Here is a 23,970-nt window from a genome sequence, read left to right as displayed (position 1 = left end):
CCAGGAGGCAGCGCCGGCCTTGCCTCTGGGAAACTCACAGGGAACACGGCGGGCCCATACTGGAAGGTGCTGGGGAGACAGAGAGGAACAGAGTGAGGAGAAGCTTTGCTGTGCCACCCTTCTGCCCAAATCCCACTGATGCATTGACGCTGACATTCACACCATGCTGCTTGGAAGAGGTAGGAGCAACCTACAGACTCTTACCAGTACTGTACCCATGAGAGCCATAGCCACTGGGCTGCTGGAAAGGGGTTGCTCTATCACAGCCAGTAAGACTGGGAGCAAGCCCTGCTGCTGTGGAAGGTGCTCTTGTGGGTAACTACTTGGGAGTGGCACCCCTGGCATTTTTCTCTATTACTGCTGTAAGACAGCACTCCCCCCCAAACCTGCCCCAGACCTGGATGCAGAACAATCCCGGGCCTTTCTAAGGATAATCAGGTCCAAGGGCCCAGACAGCTGACTGTGGGACACAGAGGAGGGCATGAAGTGATCTATAAATAGGCAGTTAAAAAACCCAAACAAAACCGAACAATTCAGCAGCTTAAGCTTCTGATAGGGCCAAACACTGGGGGGAAACAAGTTCAAATCCAGAACAATTGCTGTTCTGTTAATCACGTGCGGCAGGTTTGTGACCTTCCTGTACCTTTGAATCAAGGACACTTCCCTAGAAAGTGTCTAGAGGGAGCCAAATGCAGCCCTGAGTAAGTCAGCCACACACCAACCAAGTACCAAGACAGCAGTATCTTGAAGGGCTCTAATGCAGTGAAAAAAGGGACAAGAGGAATTTAAAGGCTGGAGAAAGCAGTCTGAAGGACTCAGCATCAGGTGAAAGCTGAAATACCTTTGCAAAGGAAAAACAGAGGGTGGCCCAGAGGACACCTCAGCCATCATTTAATGCCTGGAAAAAGTGCTGAAATCTGGGATGGCTGGTGCAGTGACTGACAACACAAGCCCCACAGGGTGTCAGCTGTCTGTAAGCCCAAAAGCTTCTTGTGTGTAAAACAGCCAATTGCATGTAAAGGCAACTCAGCTGTGGGGGGAACACAGTGGACAGACAGGGAAACAAACCCACAGCGTGTGGCACAGCAGCAAGAACACTGAAGGGCTGGCTGCCATCCAGAGAAACACATGGAAAACAGCAGCTCTGAGGAGAGCTGCACCCATATAAGTTATTTTGATCTGGAGACACACTGTTTCAAAATGCCTCCAGAAACCAGTCAGAGGTCTGCAGACAGATTGGCCTGGGCAGCCAGGCCCTGGCATGACCACATGCAAAGTGGGCCAGCAGAAGCTGCTTGCTGGCAACACCAGCAGGACCTGGTGGAGAGCTCCAGTGGTACTGGATGTCACGGATACACCTGGGGAGAAGGGAGAGGTGGGTGTTAGGCAGCAGCCACCACAGACACTAACCTGAGTTTTGGAGTAGACAGAGCCCGAGATATCCGGCACGCCTGTATGCCCAGGGAGGCTGTCTCAGAGCTTGGCTTCTCTTCCCCAGCAATGCACTCCTGCCCACTCACAGAGAAAGGACAGAGTCTCTTCCTATGGCTCTTTCTGGACTTGGAATTGCTCTAAGCTAGGCTGGCAGTGTGCCCCTCCCCATCTCTACACATCACAGGCCCAGAGTCAGCATGTGATCCTGCTTCTCGAAGGATTGCTAAGAAGGAGATGCCAATGGCAGAATAAGGGCTGGGAGCCCGCCGCTGCCCAGCGCCGAAGGCAGGTTGAAGGAGGCTGCTGGGGTTCCAGTGTGAAATCGTCAGGATGTGCATGAAGGGGGTGGGGGGTATGCCGCCGCTGTTGCAGGGTTGATAGGGCACCTGCCCGTCCTGCTGCAGGTGGTGGTGGAGGATCTGCGAGTGAGGCTGCTGATGCGGGGGGGAGCAAGAGCCCTAGGAGATACCCCAGCAAGGGGCTCAGGCACCAGGGGCATCGCTTGTCCGCTGCAGAGCATGAGGGAGGGAGGCAGGGAGGGAGAGGGGGACCAGGGGAGTAAAGCGTCCTCTTACCGGCCCTGTGTGTATGTGCAGGTGTGAGCGTGTGCATGTCACTGCGTGTCAGGGGGTTGTGCCAAGTACCCACCCTGGCAGAGCGCACCCCAGGCCTTCCTTCTCACCTTGCCCCAGATGTGTCTGCATGAGGGGGCACTACCTGGCCATACCTGGTGCAGCCCAGCAGGAGTAACCCCTTTGGTGCTGACCTGCAGAGCCGCCCCTCTGAGGATGGCGGAGGTCAGGGACTATGACAATAGAAATCCATGGTTAGACCTGAAAGCTCCTGCAGGGTCGTGGCTATGGCAGTATCATCTGCAAATATGGAAGCTGTTGCAGTACCAGGATATGTAAAATAAAGGGACAACAAGTGCAATGCATTTTCAGAGAGTTCATTACCTGATCTTCCTGCTGGCGTTGGCAGCACGGGCAGAAGGAAGGGGCGATGTGATCCTGGGGAGCCTTAGGGGCGGGGCAGACCCCAGGGCGTGGGTGTGTGTGTGCACATACTGACTGAGGGCCTCTCTCCTCGCCTCGTGGGGCCACGCGGCCGCCGAGCAGCAGGGAGGGGGGAGACAGGGAAGGGTGGGTGCGGGTTGTGTCTGCATCCCTGGGCTCTGCTCCTTCCTCCAGGCCAGCGGCGCACAGGCCCACGGACAGCTCGCGCCAGGGGCTGCCTCTGGCAGTGCACAGCTGCACCGTCTGTGCCCCAGCAGCCCCAGCACCCCAACAGCTCCTTGGCAGCCGCCACTCTGGCTCAGCCCAGCTGAGCTCCCCGGCGCTGGGGCCCAGCCTACTCCACAGGGCAGTGCTGGCACGCCTCGGCCCCAGAAGAAGACACTTTGGAGGAGCCGCTCTGTGGGAAAGGGCAGAAGGAGAAGCAGGTGGTGAGTGCAGGGGAACCACCGTAGGCGGACTTGTTGGCCTGGGATTTCTGGGGGATGGAGCTACCTTGGCTGCGCTGCCCTCCGGAAGCAAGTGGTGGCGAGGGGCCCAGGCCTCAGTTGGCGCCCCAGCTGTAGCTGTTACCGCAGGGCTCTCTCCTCCCTGGGATCCTTCGTCATCATCGGGGTCGCTGGGATTCTCTAGAGGTGCCTGCAGCCTGCCCTGCGGGGCCCTGCTGGGGCTGGGGGCCCGGGCGCTCCCCAGAAAAAAATACAAATTCTATATTACATACAACAGGAAAGTGGCTGAAGACAGACAACGCAAACGGTTCAGATCTGAATGCAGAGAGAGAAAAAAAAAAAAAAAAAGGGAAAAAAAAAAAGGGGCAGCAGGATGGGAGAGGGGATAGAAAGGAGTAAAAACCAAAAAAGGCCCCTACGGCAATAAGGGGGTTTGCTGTAGGCGACTCGCAGCTTCCACTCCTTTGGATCTGAGAGGTTCTACACTTCAACTAATTAATCTTACAATGCTGCTCATATCAATTACTGGTCTTAATCCTAATTTTTTGTTTTTATATACAAGACACATTTATCCATTAAATTTAGAACACGGTACAAAAAAAGGGGCCCCCCGTGGCGGGCGGGGGGGGGGAGAAATGAGAGAACTAGAGGACAGCATGGGGACCTGCACTCTGGGCCCGTGAGGATGGAGGGACATAGATGGAGAACATAAAATACCGGGGAAAAGAAAAAAATCCCCAACCCAAAAGCAGAAGATACTTACAGCGTGCAAGCAGGGCAGGAACAAAACAACAACAAAAAAAATAGAAAAAAACCAAAACAAAACAAACAAAAACCCAAACCAAACAAACAAAAACCCACAAATCAAACCAAAACCAAAACAAAACAAAAAAAAAAAACAAAAAATACAAGATCTGGACTGCATAGAAAAAAACCAAAACAAAACAAACAAAAACCCAAACCAAACAAACAAAAACCCACAAATCAAACCAAAAATAGGGAACGAGGCTGAGAAGGTGGAAAAAATACACACATCACTTTGTGATCTAGACGCTGGGGGGGGAGGGGGAAGCGCTGCCCCCAGTGCCCAGGGCCTCCCACCCCCTGCCTCACTGCTGCAGCTGGGCAAAGGAAAAATCCACAACAGGAGGGCACAAAAACATCAGCAAGGGCCTCAGGGAAGGGAGGGGTAGGATAGTGGCATTATCTGTGCACTGGCATCCTGCTGGCAGCAACGCTGGGGAGCACCCCTCAACCTCCAAAAGGAGGACCAGCGGGGACAGGCAGCGCTTCCAGCCGCACCAGTGGCCCCACTGCCCTGCCCCGACTCTCCTTACCTTGCAGCGAGGAGGCTGAGGGGAAGCACAGGGTCAAGGGCAGCTGAGCAGGCGCTCACAGGAGGGCTCCAACTCCGCCCCCCAGGGCCGCAGGGGCTCCCCAAAGCCGCAGCCCCCCCCAGCTGAGCTCCGTGAGGCCAGCGCAGCCCTGCCGCTCCCCCCCCAGCCCCACACAACCGGAACCAGGGGGGGAGGGCTGGCGGGTAGCGGGCTCCATGCAGCAGCCCGGCTCTGGCGGCCTGGGTGTGTCCCGGGGCCTGGGTGTGTCCCGGGGCCCCCGTGGGGGGCGGGTGCTGCCCCCGAGGGCCGGAGCCCGCCCCGTCCGACCGTACGGGCCCCGTGCCCGCGCTACCCCGAAAGCGCCGCGGCCGCAAAGCGCCGCCGGGTGTCGCGAGGCAGCGGGGCCCGGCCCGTGCTCCGGGCCCCGCCGGATCCCACGCCCCCGTCCCGCCGCCGCGCCCGGGCCGCGCTGCCGCACCTGCAGCGCCCCGGGAAGCCGAAGAAGCCGCGAAACGCGTCGTAGAAGCTCATCCCGCACAGGGTCTGTGCGGGCGGGGCCGGGGGGACCCAGGGGCCGGGCCGGGCGTGGTCCCGGTAGCAACCGGGGGCGGGCCGGTGCCGGGGGGGCAACTGGGGGCCGGGGGGTTGAAAGAGGGGCCGAACAGCGGGTCCCGTGGTCTGCGGGACCGCGGCACTGAGACACCCGCACAGCCCGGCTGGGGGGGCTGCGACATGGATGGGCCGCCATCCTCCTCCTCCTCGTCCCACGCCGCGCCCCGGAACAGCTCCTCGAAGGCGCCGCGGGGCGAGCCAGGACTGAATCCGAAGCCGAAGTCGAAAGGCTGCTGGGGATCGGCCCAGAACCCCCCGAAGACGCCCAGGAGCTCGCCCATGTCGTCAGGCCGAGGGGCTCTGAGCGGCCCCAAGCGTCTCGTTGAGCCCTTCCCGCACCCACCGCCCCGCGCTGCGTCCATCGGGGCCGGGCAGGGCGGACTCTGGGCACCAGAAGGGGGTCGCCGGGGCCGCGCTGGCAGGGGCGCTCTCCGGGTGCTTCAGCATCGAGTCCCGCAGCGGTCCACCCACCCCTAAGAAGGGTCTCCATGGCCGGGCCAGATCGCCAGCGCTCCCGGAGCTCCTGCAACAGCACAGAGCTGGCCACCACTGTTGCGCCTGCGGGAGGCAGACCCCAGACCCCTACAAAGCCAGGCACCACTGACGCCAGTGACGGGAGGCAAAGCGCCACACTGGGGCAGCACCACCCACCTTGATCTTCCTTGAGGCCAGGAGGAGCCCGGTGAGCATCTTCCAGCTGCAAGCCCCAGAGGCTGTGGCAGCACAGGTGGTGGAGCAGCGAGGGCAGAGACCCCCAGCCCCAGAGACCTGGGAGTCCAGGTCTGGGGGAAGATGCGAGATGGTGGCTGCAGCATGGGGATGTGGGAAGTAAGAGTGGGACTTGGGCTCGTTGGGTCTCAGGATGGTCCCCAGCCCCACGGAGGCTGCACCTGCAGGGACACTCACCCCATCAGGGAGAGTCACTTTGGTGACAGAGACACTCTCCAGGCCCTGAGACACTCCCCGGCCACGGGGACCGTGTCCCCAGGTCTCCCAAAGCCCTGCTCCCGGCGGCCCTGGCTGTCCTGCACAGTGCGGCGCTCCTCTACCGCCTGTGCAGAGTGCCCATCCTCCTTGGTGGTGGTGATGAAGGCCTGGTCCCCCCTCCGGCGCGTCACTGTTGTCCCCAAACCTCACTCACGGTCATCCATGTTGACCACGTCCTCCTGGTAGTCCTTGTTGTGCTCCTCTGGGAGGGCACGGAGAACTCCATCAGTGGGGCCCCCGTCCACTCCTTGCGTCCTACTCAGGTTGGGAGCATGAAGCTCGTCTTGCTGCGGCCACGTGCCAGCGAACTGTGCCAGGCACAGCTACCAGCTCGAGAACCAGCGTCGGAAGAAGCTGCCCAGCGCAGATGAGGGGTCAAGTCCAGCGTCCCCCCAGCCTGCACCTGTTGCACATATGGGCTGCTCCGTCAGGACTGGACAACAAAAACAGGTGGTGAGAAGAGGCTGCTGCCCACTGCCTGCTCTGACGGCCCTGGCCTGCAGAGGGTAGGCAGCCTCCAGCCCAGGCACCACTTCCCAGCAGGATCTAACCCATCTCTTTATTGCTCTGTACACACATACACTTGGCCCCCACAGGGTCCCGGTGGCTCCGCAGCACCAAACCCATGAGATTCCAGTCTGAAGGAGCATGGCAGGTCACCGTTCAGCATAAATAGACCACCTGCACCCCTGAGGCAGTCCCCCAGAGACGTCCTGGTGGCCAGGGGGAATCTGCCTCGGGCAATGAAATGGGAGAGGGAGGTAAGAAGGGAGCAGTGCAGGCACAGGAACCAGCAAGAAAGGTCTCTGGGCTGGGCCAGGCGCTCCAGTGGCCCAGGGAAGGCATTAACACAGCATTATCCCTGCCACATTCCCACCCAAGCCGCAGCTGCAGTCAACACTAATAAAGAGGCCCTGGGGGAGCTAAGACCTCACTCAGGTGAGCAGGCACAGGTATTTCCTGGCCAGGAATCCCCTTGATGCTGCACCTCAGTAGGGCCAGGCCTGGTGGGAGCACCCTGATCCCCAAGTGGCCATCCCTGTCCCCAACGCCTGACAGGGAACAGAGTCCTGTGTGGGGCCAGGGACACTTTGTGATTATGAGCCCCAGAGCCAGGTGCATGATAATGTGCAGACTTTAAACCAATCAGGGCTGCAGCAGCAGTGACAGCAGCGGCAGCAGTGAGGGTGGTGTAGGTATCTCATTTGCAGCAGATTAAAGAAGTGGTGCCCATAAGTGCTGACTGGTAAGGGGCAGTGGTGACTGCAGCAGTGACAGCCAGGCATTCCCGCACCAGCTGATTCCGGATGCGGAGCAGAGCCCGGGCCCTTGACAAGTCAGCCCCAGCCCACCCGCGTGCCCTGCTTACAATGAGCACGAAGGTGGACAGCAGCTCAGACCCCTGGCGTCTGCCACCACCCCACCGTCAGCCCTGTCCCACCCACACGGCCCCCCCAATTTGAGTGTGGGGCAGCCCCAAACCCTCCAACTCCAAGGGGCAAGCAGCAGAGCCCTGGAGGGCAGACCATGCTGTGGGAACAGGGTCCAAGTGGAGGACAGGCAGTGCTGAGTTGCACGCCTGCTCGGAGGCACACACTGCCCACCACCACACCCTAATTGCACCAGAGCCATGGCACCCATTTGCTATCATGGGATGCAGCCCAAATGCTAAGAACAGCACCAGAGCCCCAGCCTTTGTAAAGTGCTTCTGTGGGGAGGTGGTGGGGAAGAGGTGCCACGACACAGCCACAGGGACAGGTGGTTACTGCTCTCACTTATGGTTTTGATGGCAAAGCAACCAACTTATAAGCAATTAAGTGCTACCCCCATGGTTTTGTTCCTCAATACTTGGGACACCAGACAGGGACTGGCAGGGACCCCGGGCTGAGAACCTCCCATTGCTGATACTGCAGGGCAGCAAGGCGAGGGCTATGCTGAGCACCGCTCAGGGTGATTATCTGTAGAAGAGGGATGTAGCCACACCTTAGCCCTGGTGGGCCTGCCAGGTAGCTGGTGAGGAGGTTCCCCTTCCTCTGTCTCACCAGAGATTCCTCCCGCTATGTAGATGCCTGCCATGACGGCCAGGGCGGCTGGGAGTGGAGGGTCCTGGGGGACTCGGTGCCAGGGGATAGCAAGAGCTGGGACCCCGGCACATGGCAAAGGAGAACGCCGGGTTCATGTGGGCCCCTGCAGTGGAGTAGGGAGAAGATGCCAAAGTCTGCACAAACATAAAGATGGGAAACTTCCACCAGGGAAACTGCTCCATCACGCAGATAGGAAAGGACAGAGGCAGAGCATGTCCATGAGCCTGGCCAGCCCAGCATCACCGTGGGGTTCCCTTGTTTCTCGGGGGCCAGAGACAGTAAGGGTCCCGTTGCTGTAGTGCCAGATGGCATCTGGGGGACAGAGGCAGAGCATGGGGACTGGCACAATTGGAGGGGGCTGAGGGAGCTGACCGTGGCACCCACCTGGTTGATGACCACAATCAGCACCCCTGTGCCAATCACCTGCAGGGACAATGCAGCAGCTCAGCCCACGACCACTGGTTCCAAGCCCTTGGGGACAGCCTTGTTGCGGGTGTCCATGATGCCCAGGTTCAGGGGGCAACCACAGTTGGACCCCATGGAAGACTCAATGGAGAGCACCAACAGAGAGACCTCCGGGCCCCAACCTGCCACATAGGTGAAGAGCCGGGGCCCCATGTCCCGCGCAGGAGTGGGCTGGGGATCATCCCTGCCATCCCCACCTCACCCCCTTCCCTCTACCCACCTGACAGCAGTGGTGCTACCAGTGGCACCCACCACCACCCGTTGCCCCTGCTGAGGACGGGACACTTCCTCCGGGTAGTGGAAAGCCACAAAGAGCTGGTACAGGAATGCGCCCACGGCGGCCCCTGGGTCGATGGTGGTGTTGACTAGAACGATGGAGCCCTGTTCTGTCAGGACGTCGCTGTGGGGATACCCGGCAGGCACTGTCCCCCCAGTGTCCTTCTCCTTGGGCAACATCCCAATGTGACTTTTTTAATGGTGTGTTAGGGACTGTGGGGGAGACTGTGCTGCTGGCACATGGTGGTACGGCCTTCACCATATCCCTGCAACCCCGTATCCATAGACAAGACACCCCGTGCCCTCAACTCCCCAGGCGAGGGTGCCCCTGCAGCCCGGCCGGCCTTCTCCCTGGGGGGCTGGAGGCCCTCGGGGCCCCGGGGACAGCCCCAGATCCCAGTGGGGCACCCCCACACTAGCAGCACGTGGGCCTCCCGGGGGACTCCTGGGGGGGCCGGAGACAGTCCCAGGGGTTGCCAGGGGGCAGTGGCGGCTCCAGGAGGTCCCGGGGAGCCGTGTGAGTCCTGGGGAGCCAGAGACAGCCCCAGGACGGAGCGCGGCCCCGGGGCTGGCCCGGACTACAGCCCCCGGCGCGTCCCAGCCAGCGGCTCCCCATGGCCGCGGCGGCGCCGGTCGGCGGCGGAAGTGAGGTGGGGGCGCGGGGAAGCGGAGCGGGCGGGCGGCCGGGCCGGGCCGGGCCGGGGCCGCTGCCTCTGCCGCCGCCTCAGCTTACCCGGGGCCCGGCGGGCCGCGCACCGCTCCATGTCCCGCGGCCCCGCAGCCCATGGTACTGGGGCAACGGCCGCACCGGGGCCCGACCGTACCCACCCGGGCCCACGGCGGCCCCGCCCCGGCCCGAGCTGCCGCAGCCGGCCCGGCCCGGGCGCTCCCGCCCCGCCCAGCCGCGTCCCCGGCCCCGGCCCCGGCCCCGGCCCCGGCCCCGGCCCCGGCCCCGGCCCCGGCCCCGGTGCCCGCCCCGCCGGGATCGCGGACCCGCTGCCACTTCTCGGACATCTCCCGGGGCACGGAGCTGCACCGCTGCACCCCCATCTCTGTACCCTCAGGCCCCCATTTCTGCTCCCCCGCCGATCCCCAGTTCCGCACCCCCAACCCCCTAAATTCTGCCCCCCAAACCCCCAGCCCTGCTCCACCCCTGCATCCCCCCATCACATCTCTGCTCCCTCAGCCCTGCTTAGCTGCACTCCTGGCATCTCGCGTCTGGCTTATCTGCTTCCCCAGCTCGGCACCCCGAGGTCACCAGACCCTTCCACCCCTGCATCCCCCAAAAACTGAACTGCCAGACCTTCTTACCTGTACTCCTGCACACCTAGAACCCCAGCCTTGCTTAACTGTACCTCCAGGCCCCAAATTCTGCATACCCAGACCCCCCATGCCAGGACCTGTACTCCTGCATCCCCAGAATCCCAGAATGCAGGGAACAGGGACGCTCCTCCTCTGCAACACAGCACCCTGTCACCCCCATGCACCCCCTCACTCACTGCGTACTGGAACTTCTCATTGTACTCCCGCCCCCGCTACTGACGCATGGGTGATTCAGGCCCCAGCCCCCCAAACCTTCCCAAGGACCCATGTTGGCTGTAATGTCATCAGCACCATTTTCTCAGAGACAAACACCTATTCTGTAATGCGATGGGGGGCTGAATCTCCCACATAGAGTGCACTGTGCCCCCCCCCCCAGCCCCACAGCTCGGGATGTGGGCCCAGGCTGGGATCTGGGCAGAGCCAGAGGGTTCTGGGCCTTGGCCAAGGAGGTCAAGGTGAGCACTGCCCTCCCCTGGCACCTTCAGAAGTTGACCCATGAACCACATCCCTGCTCCCCTCTCTGCAGCCAGCTCTGGAACAGCCAGGGATAACCTCCAACGTGGGGGGGGACCAGCCTCCTCCAGCAGCAGCACCTGGCCCCCACAAGGGTGACCCCAACCCAGACCTACCCCTGGCAGCTTCCTTGGGAAGCTAATTCCTCAGTCTCAGTCACCAGCCGGTACCCTAGAGGGCAGGGGCTGTGGCTCACCAAGCTCTTTTGGGGGGTCAGGCTCCTGCTCCTGTGCGATGGGGCAAGAAGGGGTTTTACAGGCTGCCGAGGCCCCATAGCTCACCAAGATCACTCTGACAGGCAGGAAGGTGACGATGTTGTACTTGGAGGTCTTGATGCAGTTGCTCTGGAGACACAGGATGAGGAGGAAAAGGAAATAGGTGTTGGCCACTTCCTGGAACTGCTCAAAGAGGTTAAACCTCCCCACTTTGGAGCCCTCCTGGATGCCCAGGCAGGGAAGGACTGCACTCACCTGCAGGATGAGGAGGAACAGGAATTACAGGGGAACCAGCCAGGCCCGTGCTGCCCCTGCTCGAGGGTGCCACCAAAGGCACGATGGTGGTAAACCAGGAGAGCGAAGAGATCTGAGGAATCAGCTGGAGAGCAGAACCACTCACATAGTCATCGGTGGCATCTTTGACAGCTGTGATGGTTAAGACAAGACTGGACACCGCACCCCTGCACAGCATCCCAACCCCCTGCCCAGCGGGCAGAGGGGCGCAGAGAGACAGCAGTGTCAGCGATGGGGTCCTGCGTCCCTCTGCCATCTCAAATGCCATGGCCCTGAGACTGCCGGTTGTTCACCTGGTTGTCACTTTTATGGCGGAACTGGGAGCAGGGGGAGTCCCTGGCCCCTTCTCCACTGCTCTGTGCCCGTGACACTCACACTCCACCGATCAGGACGCGGACTGTAGTCAGGCAGGAGCCCTGGCCTGCCCACTGCCCTGTGCCACTTCCCCAGCTGGAACCATACTCGTCTCAGGGCTGCACTCACCGCCACAAACTGGTTGTTCTCCAACTACGAAAGCAAAGTGGGAGTGGCACCACACCATTCCATGGTCCCTGTGTGCCACCCACCCAAATGCAACTTCGAGGTTGAGAAGTCCCTAATGTCCCCACCCTGGGAAGTGATGGAGGAGCAGTGCCCAGATCCTCAGAGTTCAAAACGTGGCTCCAACAGGGCTCCAACTCTCCAAACTAGCAAAGGCTGTCCCTAACCCCATGAGTCCTTTGCACCTGAGCCTAGCCACCATTGCTCCAAATGCCTTCCTCAGGGAAGCTCCTGGCCCTTGGATGTCCTTGCTGGAGCACCTGGAGGAGGTCAGCCTGCTGGGAGAGACTTGTGAAGGTTTGTGCCAACATTGGGGCTTCCCACCCATCCAGCTCTGCAGTCTCTATGTAGCATAACCCATGGGGTTCGCTGCTGGAGAGGACTGCCCAGCAGCTCCCACCCTCCTGCCTTCCCTGGCTCCTCAAGGTGAGTGGGGGCACCTAGGCAAGAAGGCACCACGTGTGGGTTAGAGACAGCCTGGCAGGGAGGGCCTTCGCAGATGTGTCCCCCAGCTCCGCGGTGACAGGGATGGCCTGACGCACCTTCATGTTGGTCTCTCTGCCTGCCCCGTGGCAGAGGGCTGGTCACAGGCACTCACCGTCAAAGCGAGCCAGCTTGCTGGTGACAATGCCACATGGCTGGTCCTGGTCTAGCCAGGGTGACGGAGGAAGGAACGTGGAGGCCATCCTAAAGCTTCCAGCACCATCCCTGGCTCCCCAGAGATCGGCTTCGAGCCGCAGAACACCTCACCTGGGTGCACAGTATGGCTCAGCTGGGACTTGCCTTCTCCATATGGCCAGCTTCTCCTTCCAGTACAGCGTCCCACCAAACTTGTCCAGCTTGTTGTTGGGGGGTTCACAGATCACATGTTCTGGTTGCTCAGGGGGTACTTGTAGCACAGTAGCAGCTGCTGCCTCATCCCACCTGCGAAGATGACGAGGCCAAAGCACCACTTTGTGTCGGGCCCTGGGGAGAGGGAAGGCATCAGGGGGTGTCTTCCCCTCCCCTCTGTGCTCATGAGCCGGTCGATGCTTGTCCGCTTAAATTTGGTCCGGCCGCTGTTCTGCATCAGTTACTGGGTCAGAGCCGGGGCTCCTATGATCTCCCTTCTGCATACCCAGAGCACCAGCGTGTCACTCCCATGCACACCAGGAACCCAAAGATCTGGGGACAGGACAGTACATCAGAGCCCCAGTAGATCTGGAAGCAGATGCCCACCTCATGCTCCCAGATGGCATTGCCAATGGCCAGGATGGACCAGAAGGAGAGGAAGCCAGAGAAGAAGGCACTGTGCACCCCCTCGTCCCAGGGCAACCCCCTGCCCTACCTCACATAGAGCGAGATGGGCACCACAGTGTTGAGGATGATGATGTAGTCTCCCCTCCCCAGAGGGCACCCCTAATTTCTCATACACCCCCCTGCCCAGCCCCTCTGCACCAAGAGAGCAGCCCACCCCCACCCAACACACCGTTCTGCCTGTGGATCTCCATCCCTCCTGAGAGACCCATGGGGTCCTCAGGCCTCGGGGCGTTCCTGAAGGCAGACATGGCCAGTAGCCAGCGTGCAGCCAGAGCAGGGAGAGACGAGCAGCCAGACAGACACAGCCGGGGGTGCAAAGAGAGAGAGAATGGGACAGTGCAGGAGCCTGGGAGCTGTAGGAGGGCAGAGCAAAATCTTACCTCGGGGCTAAGGGTGACAGAACCCATGCTGGGGAACGAAAAGAGAGAGAAATTACCTCCCCAGTCCCCAGGGCAGACAGCAATGAACTAGTGGGAGGGGTGGGGGTGACACATTACCCAGGGGGCAGCCCATGGGGCTCCCTAGGCATCTCACACACCTACACACCCTGAACCCCCTGCAACCCATTCCTGCTGACAGCCACCGCTAAGCCAGGGCTGGGGACCGAGGCAAGGCCTCCAGCACCCCAGGTGTCCCCCACTGTTTGCTAGCTCCCACACCCTTCCCCGGGGCTGGTGGGGCAGGGCAGCATGCTCTGCCTGACATGCCCACCCCAGACCCTCAGCGCCCTGGCCAGAAGTAGCTGTGCCCAAGCCGGATCACCTCCACGCTGCAGGGAGGATGGCTGGTTGTCACGGTGCGGGCTTCAGCTGGCGTCTGGCGCTTGGCACAGTACATCTTCTTGTCCCAGTTGATGGTGCCAGTCTTGTCAGAGAAGATGTACTCCACCTGCCCCAGCTCCTCGTTGAGGGTGGTCTCACCGTAGCTGTGCCCGTTCACAGAGCACTTGCTGAAGACCATGATATTCTGGGTGAGGCGGGGAGCCAGTGCACCCCCACTCTGTGGGCAGCCCCAGCCTGGCTCTGGCAGCTGGCACAACTGCTGCTACCCCACAATGCTCCAGCTAAGCCCCCTTGTCCCCTGACTGCCCCAGAGTTGCACATCACCTGGAAAACAGGGTATGGAGTTAACCACGACAGAGACCCAACACCGTGGCAACTGACAGCACCCTTACCTCTCCCAGCTCTGCCTTGTGACCCAGCATGTCTGGCTCTGGCCTCTGGAAGGGGCAAAGATGGGGTTACTCCCCTGCGGCACTTGGCGTGGGCAGGCTGGGGTCCCAGAACTGGAACCGTGGGTCCGCCAGTGGGTTGAAGGAGAAGTTGACGAGCGAGAGCAGGCGGAAGAACTCATGCACATGGAGGTCTCCCAGCTTGACGGCTTCCAGAGGGACAGATCCTGCCCCACGCCCACCTTCACTCTTCTCCTCGGACATGACGGTGTGACACTTGTACAACAACTCCCCTGCGGACGGCATGGGGGTCAGTGACAGTGTCGTGTGACCCACGAACACAAAGCCAAAGTTTCTGGCAGCCGTGACCAGCGCTCCCTCATCCGGGGACTGTGCCTGGTAGGTGATGGCTTGACCCAGCTCATGCACTGTGATGGTCTTGGGACAAGATGCCTGGCTCAGGGGTGCAGGAGCAGGTCCCACTCTGACCCCCAGGCATCAACCTGCGCCTTTGCAGTACAGCCGGATCTTGCCCTCAGGGCTGCGGACTGTGGGGAGGAGGGGAGTGGTGATGCTGGTCAGGTCCTGGTTGACGGGATGCAGCCGCTCCAGCAGGATGGTGTCAGCCATTCTTTCCTCCCCACCCTGCTTGTAGGACCCTGTCCCACGCACATTGAGGTGGTCACCCAGACCCCAACGGTGTTCCTAGGACAGGGCACAAGCCCAGTGCTCAGGCTCCTGGGCATCGCCAGCGTACTCCTGCAAATGGTCAGAGCTGGGTGTGCTGGCAGACTCTGATGGTATCCAGTCCTTGTAGTAGCTCTCCTCCAGGTCTTTGTAGGCCAGTACCAGTGTCCGCAGCCCCCGAGCCAGGTGATCCTCACGGGCCTCAGGGGCACTGCCAGCTCGATGCAGCCGCTCGGACCCCTACTCCTCAACCTCCAGCCCACCTACCATCATATCATGCTCCACCTCATCATAGAGCCTCCGAGCAGCTTGGGGACCCAAACAGGCGGGAGGTCAGTAGGGGCTACCCCCAACCACCGCGTCAGGATGGCAATGGTTTCGGGGACCCCCTGCTGCAGTTTGTCCTCGATGGCTGTGGACCTCAGCCATGCCTCACCCTGCTTGTCCCCTGTCAGCACCCAGATCTTGATGTTGGCCATGCAGTAGGGATCCCAGGCAGGTGGAATCCAGCCCACAAACATCCTGATCTCCAGCCAGCGTTCACAGCTGTTTCTGAGGACGGGAAAGCAGGGGCTGAGCCAGAGTCCATTCAGGAGAGGCCGGTGACCACAAACACCTCTGTCATGTCATCTGTCAGCATCTTGCAGGAGTAGCCGATTCTGTGTCCTCTGCCCCCCAACCCTCACCTGAGCTCCTCTCGCACCTCCAGCACAGTGTGTCAGGGCCCTTCCGTATCTCTAGCTCCCCCAGTCGCAGCTGTGCCCCACACTGGCACTGTGAGGCATCCATCATCTTCTCCCGGGCTTTCCTGAGGAGAGAGGGGGCACGGGGTTCCATCACAGAGGTGAGCTTGGAGGGGAGTTTCTCCTGGTAGGAGAAGCCATTGCACACAGAACGCGGTCCTACCAGGCTGTGCCCATTGATGACCAGGGCGTATTCGCCTGCAATGGCTTCCAGCGACAGCCGGGGTCATGGTACATAGACGGGCTCAGGGCCTTGTCCTGCCTGGCACTCCCAGCTCCAGGAATTCCACCTCCATGTCTGCCTCCAGCGCATGGGCCTGGCAAGGAGAGTGAGGCTGGGCTTTCTGCAGAGGTGTGACACGGCAACAGATAACGGCCTTGCAGGCACACGCTGTGGCCCCATCCCCAATGGCCAAAGTCACAGCTTTCTTGTACTTCTTCACCAGCTCCACCACCCTGTCTCTCCTGTGGTCCCCAAGATCCCAGGCCTTACTCTTGATCATGCTGACATCATTGGGGCACAGAGGGGTGAGGACAGAGGCTCCCATGGGCCCCAGGATGGTGCGGGGGGGGGGGGGCTGCCAGGAGCACAGGGGATGAGAGCAGCACCCCCAGCAAGGGCACTTTGTTCCTGTCCCACTGATGCCCACCCCAATGTGGGCAGCTGTGGAGGGAAGGAGAGATGGGTGAAGAGATAGGAACCAGGAGCAGGCGCTGACAGAAGAAGCCAAACCAGAAGTGGACCATGGTGAAGGCGAAGTTCTTGTAGAAGAAGTAAGGAAAACGCTCCCCACCTCTCAGTGAGAAAAGCCACCAACCCACCTGTGCCGAGAAGCCGGATGAGTCCCCATAGGGAGTCCAAGGACCAGAACATGCCTCGGAGCCGAGAAGCCCTGCCCAACCACAGGCTCCTCACACCCACTGCACGCTGGATGCTAGGCTGTGCCTCCTGGCTCACTCTGTGCCCACAGCTGCAGGGACAGGAGAGCTGTCTCCAGTCCCTCAGGATTGCCCACCAATGGAGCACTCAGCAAGGCACGAGACCTGCCCGCCCTGTGCCCCAGCCAGTCCCCAAGTGCGACGTGTAGACAATGTTGTACAGAGTGATGAAGTACTGGTCATACACTGTCTGTATGGGGAGCCCCCTCACTATCCCCCGCCATACCTGGTCAAAGACACCCATAGCGAGCACAGGCAAGCCCTTCTTCCCACAGGGTGCACATGAAGGGAAGTGGGACAGGCTCCTCACACACCCAGGGAGCAGCCTCCACCACAGCCCACAGAATGACAAGGACAGCCCGACTCAGGCACCCAGGCCCATGCTCCGCTGCTCTGGTACATCCTGGGGGCATGGGCACCTCCCTTTAGCCCTGGGTAAGAACTCCCGCTTGTTGAAGAGCAGGTTCAGCTGCCCAGGCTCATAGAGTTTGGGGTACTCGCCATAGGGGATGAAGAACATGAGGACAGAGGTGTAGATGCCCTGGGCAATGCAGATGACGGCAAAGGACTGGTAGTCGGCCAGCTGGGCACCATCATCACGGGTGGCGTCAGCAAAGACGAGTAGCCATGTCCCTACCTGCACACTGACGACAATCACGAGGGAGGTGGCGACAGTGAGGGGGATGCAGGAGGAGACAGGGCTCAGGGGATGCCTGAGGTGCCCCGAAGGACTGGAGCCCCCAGATGAAGAAGTGGTTGATGGCTGTCCAGAATCCTGTGTCTAACCCGATCTAGTGGACCCGGAAGAGGCCATCACTGTGCATGGTGAAGAGGATGGCGAAGTAGGCGGCCAGGCTGGGGTGGGGGGGCATAGGGCACCACAGGGACTCACCCACAAAGCGGAACTGGTTGGGGAATCGTTACCTAGGGGGGGAAGCGTGAGTCCAGTGAGGGCTAGGCTGAGGCAGCACCCTGCTGAGACTACGGTGGTGAGGGCAATGGTCAGCCAGACCGTGGGCTGGGCCAGCGTGTTCTGTGCTGAGAGTTCTGGTTTCAGGTCCAGCTTAAGGAAGCGAAAGGCCACAACGGGCATGATGCCACCTCTCCTCAGACACAGGACCCCGTGACCGCTCCCACAGCCGTGCACTCTCACCGTATCGTACCAGCTGAGTGTAGCGCACCTGGGGACACAGGGCCAGGGTCAGGGACCTGTGGAACCGGCGTGAGCCCACGTGCCCTGCGCGCCGCATGCACCGGTGCTGTGTCTTCTGCTTCTTCTTCTTGCCGGACATGATGAGCTCCCCGAAACCCTCCTGATGGGAGAAGGCATAGCCGGAGATCCAGCTGGTGCTAGGGCGGGGGGCAAAGCTGGAGAGTGCCAGGGAGCTGAGCCGCATGGCACCACTGGGGCTGCCAACACTGCTGCCCTCACAGCCCTTCTTCTTCCGCAGGGTCTCACAGGTGCACTGGAGGGGATGTGACCCCCTCCAGCCTCAGACCTTGAGAGTCTTGCTGGCTGGACCCTGCTGACGAGGGGTTCTGCCCTCCCCAGGGCCAGGGGCAGAGGAGGGGAGCCCCACAGTCCAGACTCCTCCAAACCTCAGCGCTGGCCCCCACATGACCTCTGCTCCTACCACGTCCATCCATCCATCTGCTCACCCCAGGGAGGGAAAGAGTATACTTTTTGGCTAGAAGGTGCTCAGTGGAATTGAATACCGATGGAGGAGCAAACGGGGGGGGGGGCTGATGGTGATGACAAGTCCCCTCAGAGCCCTGCACCTCTGGCATGATACATTCATGTGTGATGGGGCGTTTGCATTTTCCCCTTTTTTTGTTTATATAAAAAAGACACATGGGTGAAGGGCAGGGAGAGGCCACTTCCTTCCTTTTTTTAGGGGTTGTTTTTTTTTTTTTGGCTGCTATTTTTTGGGGGCTCTTCTCCCCCCTTCTCCCTGTACCCACCCAAGAAATGAGTCGCTCTGTAAACTCAGAGGGTTTCCACCCAGCACCCGCTGTCCTGGTGAGCCCTATGGCGGGGGGACAAAGAGGGTGACTTTCGAGTGAATCTCAGCAGCCGCCAACACCCAGCCTCCTGCGGCACAGAACGCTTCCCCTTTCTGGAAAGGAGGAGGATGAGGGAGGAAGCAGAGGCCGAGGGTTACGCAAGACCACGTGTGGGGTCCCCCACTGCCCCACTAACCCTAACCCTAACCCAGGAACACTCAGTCCCGCGGGAGCAACAAGCTCCTCTTTGGTATCGCGTCCCTGGGAGCCCAACAGCCCCAGAGACTCGCCGGGCACCGAAATAACCCCCCAAAACCCCCCAGATCCCCTCCAGCCCTCGCCGACACCCGTCTTGATACAATTCCACCAGACAGAAACGCGTCACAAATTATCCATCCCGATCCGCGTCCCCTCTTTAATTAAAAAAAAAAAAAAAGCTTGTTTGGGGTTTTTTTTCCTCAGGAATCGTAAAAGTCCCCCGGACACAGCACACGGCAGAAGCTGCTCAGAACATTATTTTCTTTTTTTTTTTTTCGGGCGGGGCCGGCCCACACCGGCCCCCAGCCACCGGACCCCTTCCGTGCCCAGCCCGGCAAACACCGGCGGCGGCCGCGGTTGTGAAACCGGGCGGGGGGCGGGGCGGCACGTGCGCGGAGGAGGAGGCCAAGGAGAAGCGGCGGCGGCGGCCGCGCCATGCGCCCGTCCCGGCTGCGACACTCACCGGTGGGGCCGCAGGGCCGCCCGGCGGCGGCGAGCTGGAGGAGGAGGCGGAGGCCCAGGTACCGGGAGAGGCTCAGGGCCACCCGCCTCTCCCTCCCTGCCCGGTGCCGGTCGGCTCCTTCGGGGCAGGCAGGGAACCGCGTGTGTCCCCTCCCCGTGCCCGGATCCACGAGGCAGCCCCGGCCCCCACCCCCTCGGTACTCCCCAGCGGTGCCCCGTACCCCCACCGGCTCAAGTACCCAGCACAGAGCACCCAGCACCCGACACCCATCCAGCACGCCGGACACAGCACCCTTTGGCTCCTGCTGCTGGGAAGGCATCCAACACCCAGCCAGCACCCGGGACACAGCACTCCCTGGGCAGCGCTCCCGGCTCCCTCCAAAGGTCAATGACCAGCGTGAACCTGCTGTTCCCGGGTGGGGGTCCAGTGCCAGAGGGGTTAAGCGGCTGCGCTGGTTGGCAGCCCGGGTCAGGGTATTGAGAGCGTAGCTCAGGGAACGTGGCAGACTGGGACTGGTGGTCCCGGGAGTCCCTTGGGGTACTGGACCCCTGGCACTGCAATAGGAATGGGCACCAGAACACTCGGTGGGCTGTCATGTCCAGTGACTGCTGGGGGTCAGGGCACTGAGCTGGAGAGTGGCAGTGGTTCCTCAGACGAGACCCCAGGCCCAGTGGGTGTCCCTGGAGAAGGAAGGCACCCTATCATCTGCTCCCCGGCCCAGCACCGTGTCCCGCGACAGTCCTGGAGGGACAAGAGGGGACCAGGCGATGAAGAACACCGTGGCATTCGCAGGCACCTTGTCCTGGCAGGTTAACGTGATGTTGGCTCCCAGGTTACCCTCCGCCAGCCGCCGTGCCCAGCCCCCTGCTGACCCCTGCTCCTCCACTTGCCACCCCACAGAGCAGCTGTAGCGCCCGGAGTCCTCGTAGCGCAGCCGCCGCAGGAGCAGCATGCATCCCCCCAGCGTGGACCCACCTGCCACCAGCAGACGCAGGGAGCGCAGCAGGTGGCTCGCTCTGCAAGGCAGGGAGGTGCTGTGGGACAGGGGCCATCACAGGCAATGCTGCCAGGGACACACAAGATATCCTTGTCGTGGCTCCGCCGGTAGCAGGAGACCTGGGGAGTTTCAGGGGTCCGCTTCACCCAGAGCATCGCCCGTGTCCCTGGGGATGGCCTCTCCTGCTGTGGCCACTGGGACATGTTCTGTCCTACTGCGGTCCCAGCCCGTGGTGGACGCAGTGACAGCACTCACCGGAGGGAAGCATGCTGAGCCATGGGGTCCCAGGCAGCACTGGGGAAAGAGGCCATGGGGAAGAAACATATCCCATGCTGTGGATTCCCAGCCACCAGTAGCTGCTAGGGAAAGGGTCTGCAGGGAGGGAAGCATGCTGAGCCATGGAGTCCCAGGCAGCACTGGGGAAAGAGGCCATGGGGAAGGTACATATTCCATGCTGTGGGGACCCCAGCAGTGTCAGGCAAAGGGTCTGTGGGGACGAACCTGTGAGGTCACAGCTCAGGGAGGGCTGCAGCATGCTCTAGGCATGGGGCAGCTCAACTGAACTTCCGTGCCTTGGAGAAGTAGCGGCACCGCTGCTCTGTGCCATTCTCAGCCACGCACGTGGACACCACAAGGTGTTTGGTGTCATCGGTGCCAGGTGGCACTTTCACCCGGCGGACACCGCTGAGGGTGATGATCTTGTCTTTGCCAGCTGAGCCACCAGCACTGTTGCTGCTCAGGGCCTGGCACTGCACCCTCAGCCACCCCAGCCCCCAGCAACAGGGGCAGCACTCAAGTGCCTCCACCGTCACATTGATGGGGGGGTCTGGCTTCACTGCTGGGGAAGGGGGGGCAACGGGGTCCCAGGATGAGGGGTAGGACCAGTTCACCCGCAGCCGCTGCGGCGCCTTCTCCCTCCATGAAGGCTGGGGCAGGCTCAGGGCGGTAGCGGACCTGGAAGCGGAGCCAGTAGAAGGCTGGGGACAGTCTGGCCAGGCACAAGCAACAGCTCCATGCCAGCAAGCAGGGTCTCACCCATGCATCATGAATGTCGAGCCATGTTGTTGTCACCTGATCCACCTGGAGGGGACACAGCCATGCACCATGGCCGAACTCATCCTTCGCCCTCACCTGCACCACATGCCTCGTCCCATGGCCCCATGTTTCCCTCCTACCTGTCCAAGGGGTACCCACAGCCTCCTGGCTCCACTCGCTACAATGAGGGGGGAGTATGAGACTGGGAGATCCCATGCTCGGGTCTGCCCTTGTCCCACACGGGGACAGGACACCCATTCAGGAGTGTGTGATGCTTCCCAGGGCTGAGGGGAGCTGCAAAAGGTGGGGGGCACAATGAGACAGGTCAGCCCCCATGCCCTGGTGTCCAGCATGGTCCTCCCCGAAGAGCTCGGGGGGCAGTGTCACCCCATAGGTGCCATCTTCCATAGCTGGGTGTCCCAGCCCCCACTCCCAACCCAGGAACCCTTCCTCACCACCAGCACTGTTTGGGTTCCATGACAGAGCCTGACACAGAGAGAATGGCTGGGCTCAGTATGAGGATAAGGGCAAGGAGCAGACTCCCCCCAGTCACCAGGAAGGCATAGGGGGATGCCACAGGATGGGTGCACCAGCCCCCTGGCACTCACCACACTCACCTCACCACGATGCCGACAAACAGGGCAATGCCTGTACCTGCAGGGGAGAAGAGTGGCTCCAGGTCAGGGGGGGACAGACAGAGCCCCCCAGATGTGCTGCCCCTCACCCTCCGGCTTGGTCCTCTCCTGTTCATTTGTCCACCACATCTGCGAGTGTGAGAGCAGAGGGGTGTCATTGCGTGTGGGCAGGGGGAGGCCTAGGGGGACCAGCTGCCCTGAGGAGGAATAATCTGAGTGAGTGATGTGGAGCATTCCAGGGGCTGAGGGGGAAAGCCCTGGGACCCCCCATCCAACCCCCAAGAACCTACCAGCATATTCAGCCCCTGGCTACCCTCAGAGGCTGGTCCCAGCCACAGATAGTGGGGGGGAACTGCTCCTAGAGCCTCATCACAGGACCCAGCTGGGGGCCCTTCCCAGCTGCTTCTCCATGGGGGCTGGCACTGATTCCCCTCAGCCGTGCTTCCAGCGCTGTCACTCCCAGCCATCCCAGCTTGGCCACGGTGCTGAAGGTCCAGGCCCTTCCCTGCGGGACCCCCAAACCCGGCCCCGGGCCAGCTCCCATGCTCTGGTGGGTATGGGCTGATCCAGCCAGGCCCTCCCTCCCTCCCCAACCCCCATGGCACTGTAGGGAAACATTGTCCGGTTTCCCCAACATGTGCTTTAAAAAGGAGCCCGAGGGGGCTGGAGCAGACCTCTGTTACCCCCGCTCCCAGCACCCATTCCAGTATAAATCCAAAGCATTTATTTGAGCGTGGGGGTACAGCCCCCCAAACTGTAGCCACTCCCAGGAAAGGGGGGGGCTGCAGCAACCGAGCATGGGGAACATGGGGGAGCACAGTTAGGGGGCACAACAAGGGAGAGGGTGAATGAATGTGGCATGAAGGGGTGCACAGCACACGGGGTACAGCCTGGGAGGCACCAGTGAAACAGGAGCATGGGTGGGCAGTGCATGACACAGGAGGCATGGCCTGGGGGTGCAGGGCATGGGGTTCCCTTGTCCTGTGGTTTCCTGCCCAGGTGCAGCTGCAGCTCCCCAGGGTGTTGCATAACCCAGCAGGGGGCCAGCAGAAGGGAAGGGGAACACCGTCCCCAGGGTGCCTGAGCACCCTCTCGGGGGCCAGGGGTACCGGCACTTCCCCACCAGCGTATCTGCATCCTGCCAGTCTTTTTATGGAGCAGTGGTCCTGGGGGCCTGGGACGGGGCTTGTGCTGGCAGGAGTCACCACAGTGTTGGGCATGCAGTGAGACTGGGACCTGTAATGATCTAGTAAAATAAACTTGTTGGCTGAGAGTCCTGATCACCCTGTGCCGGAACCGACTTGTCACAGGGCTGCCCAGGTGCCCGAAGTGGAGTCCCGAAGGGACCCCACTCCTGGGTCCAGCAAGGCTGTCACCCTTTTGCTGAGACAAACCACAGCGATGGGCACGTGCCACGGGAAGGGTCCAGTGAGAACCCCTTTATCGTGTCCCCTGCCCCCGCTCCGCCGAGTGGCCTGCGACCCCCACCCCTGTGGCATGAGACAGGGTGTGGGGGCTGAGCACATGGCCCTGCTGCACCCCGTCCACTGCAAGCTGCATTAGTGTCTACTGATCTTCGCCAGCATCCCTGAAGTTGTGCACTACTACTCCACTGAGAAGCTGCCCTTCAAGGTCCACATCATCGTGGCCCAGACCAAGGACAACAAGTACACGCTCAGCCAGGCCAGCGGCGGCCGGGGGGCTGGCGGCAACACTGATGCCTGCTGGCCGCCCAGGACCAGCCAGGGCTGCGGAAACAATCAGAGCGGGACGGGAACAAACAGGGGTGGATACGGCCGCGGGGCAGGCGGGCGGCACATTGTCGGGAGCGCCAGTGGCGTTTCCTTCCTGAGGAAGTGCAGCCCCTGGAGCCCCAGGCATCCTGATGTGGAGCTGGGGCGGAGGGAGGGGGGTACGGCGTGTCCCCCTCCCCCTGGCTGTTCACATCAAAGCCCAGATCCCGAGGGATGGCACCCCCGATCCACGGGAGGACTCACCCTGGGGAGATGGGGCGAATCCCCGCCCTGGGGCGATGCTGCGGCAGGAGTCCCCCGCACTCAAGTGAGTGTCGGGGTGGCCACAGAATAGGGGGATCCCTGCCCCGGGGGGGGTCTGCCGGGAGGCCGGCTACCTGGTGCGCACCAGCGAGACTGGCAGCGGCAAGTACTCCATCCCCCACAGCTGGTACCACGGGGCC

The sequence above is a fragment of the Corvus cornix genome, chromosome 23 (genome assembly GCF_000738735.6).
Source record: "Corvus cornix cornix isolate S_Up_H32 chromosome 23, ASM73873v5, whole genome shotgun sequence".
NCBI lineage: Eukaryota > Metazoa > Chordata > Aves > Passeriformes > Corvidae > Corvus > Corvus cornix.
This window is presented reverse-complemented; position numbering follows the sequence as displayed.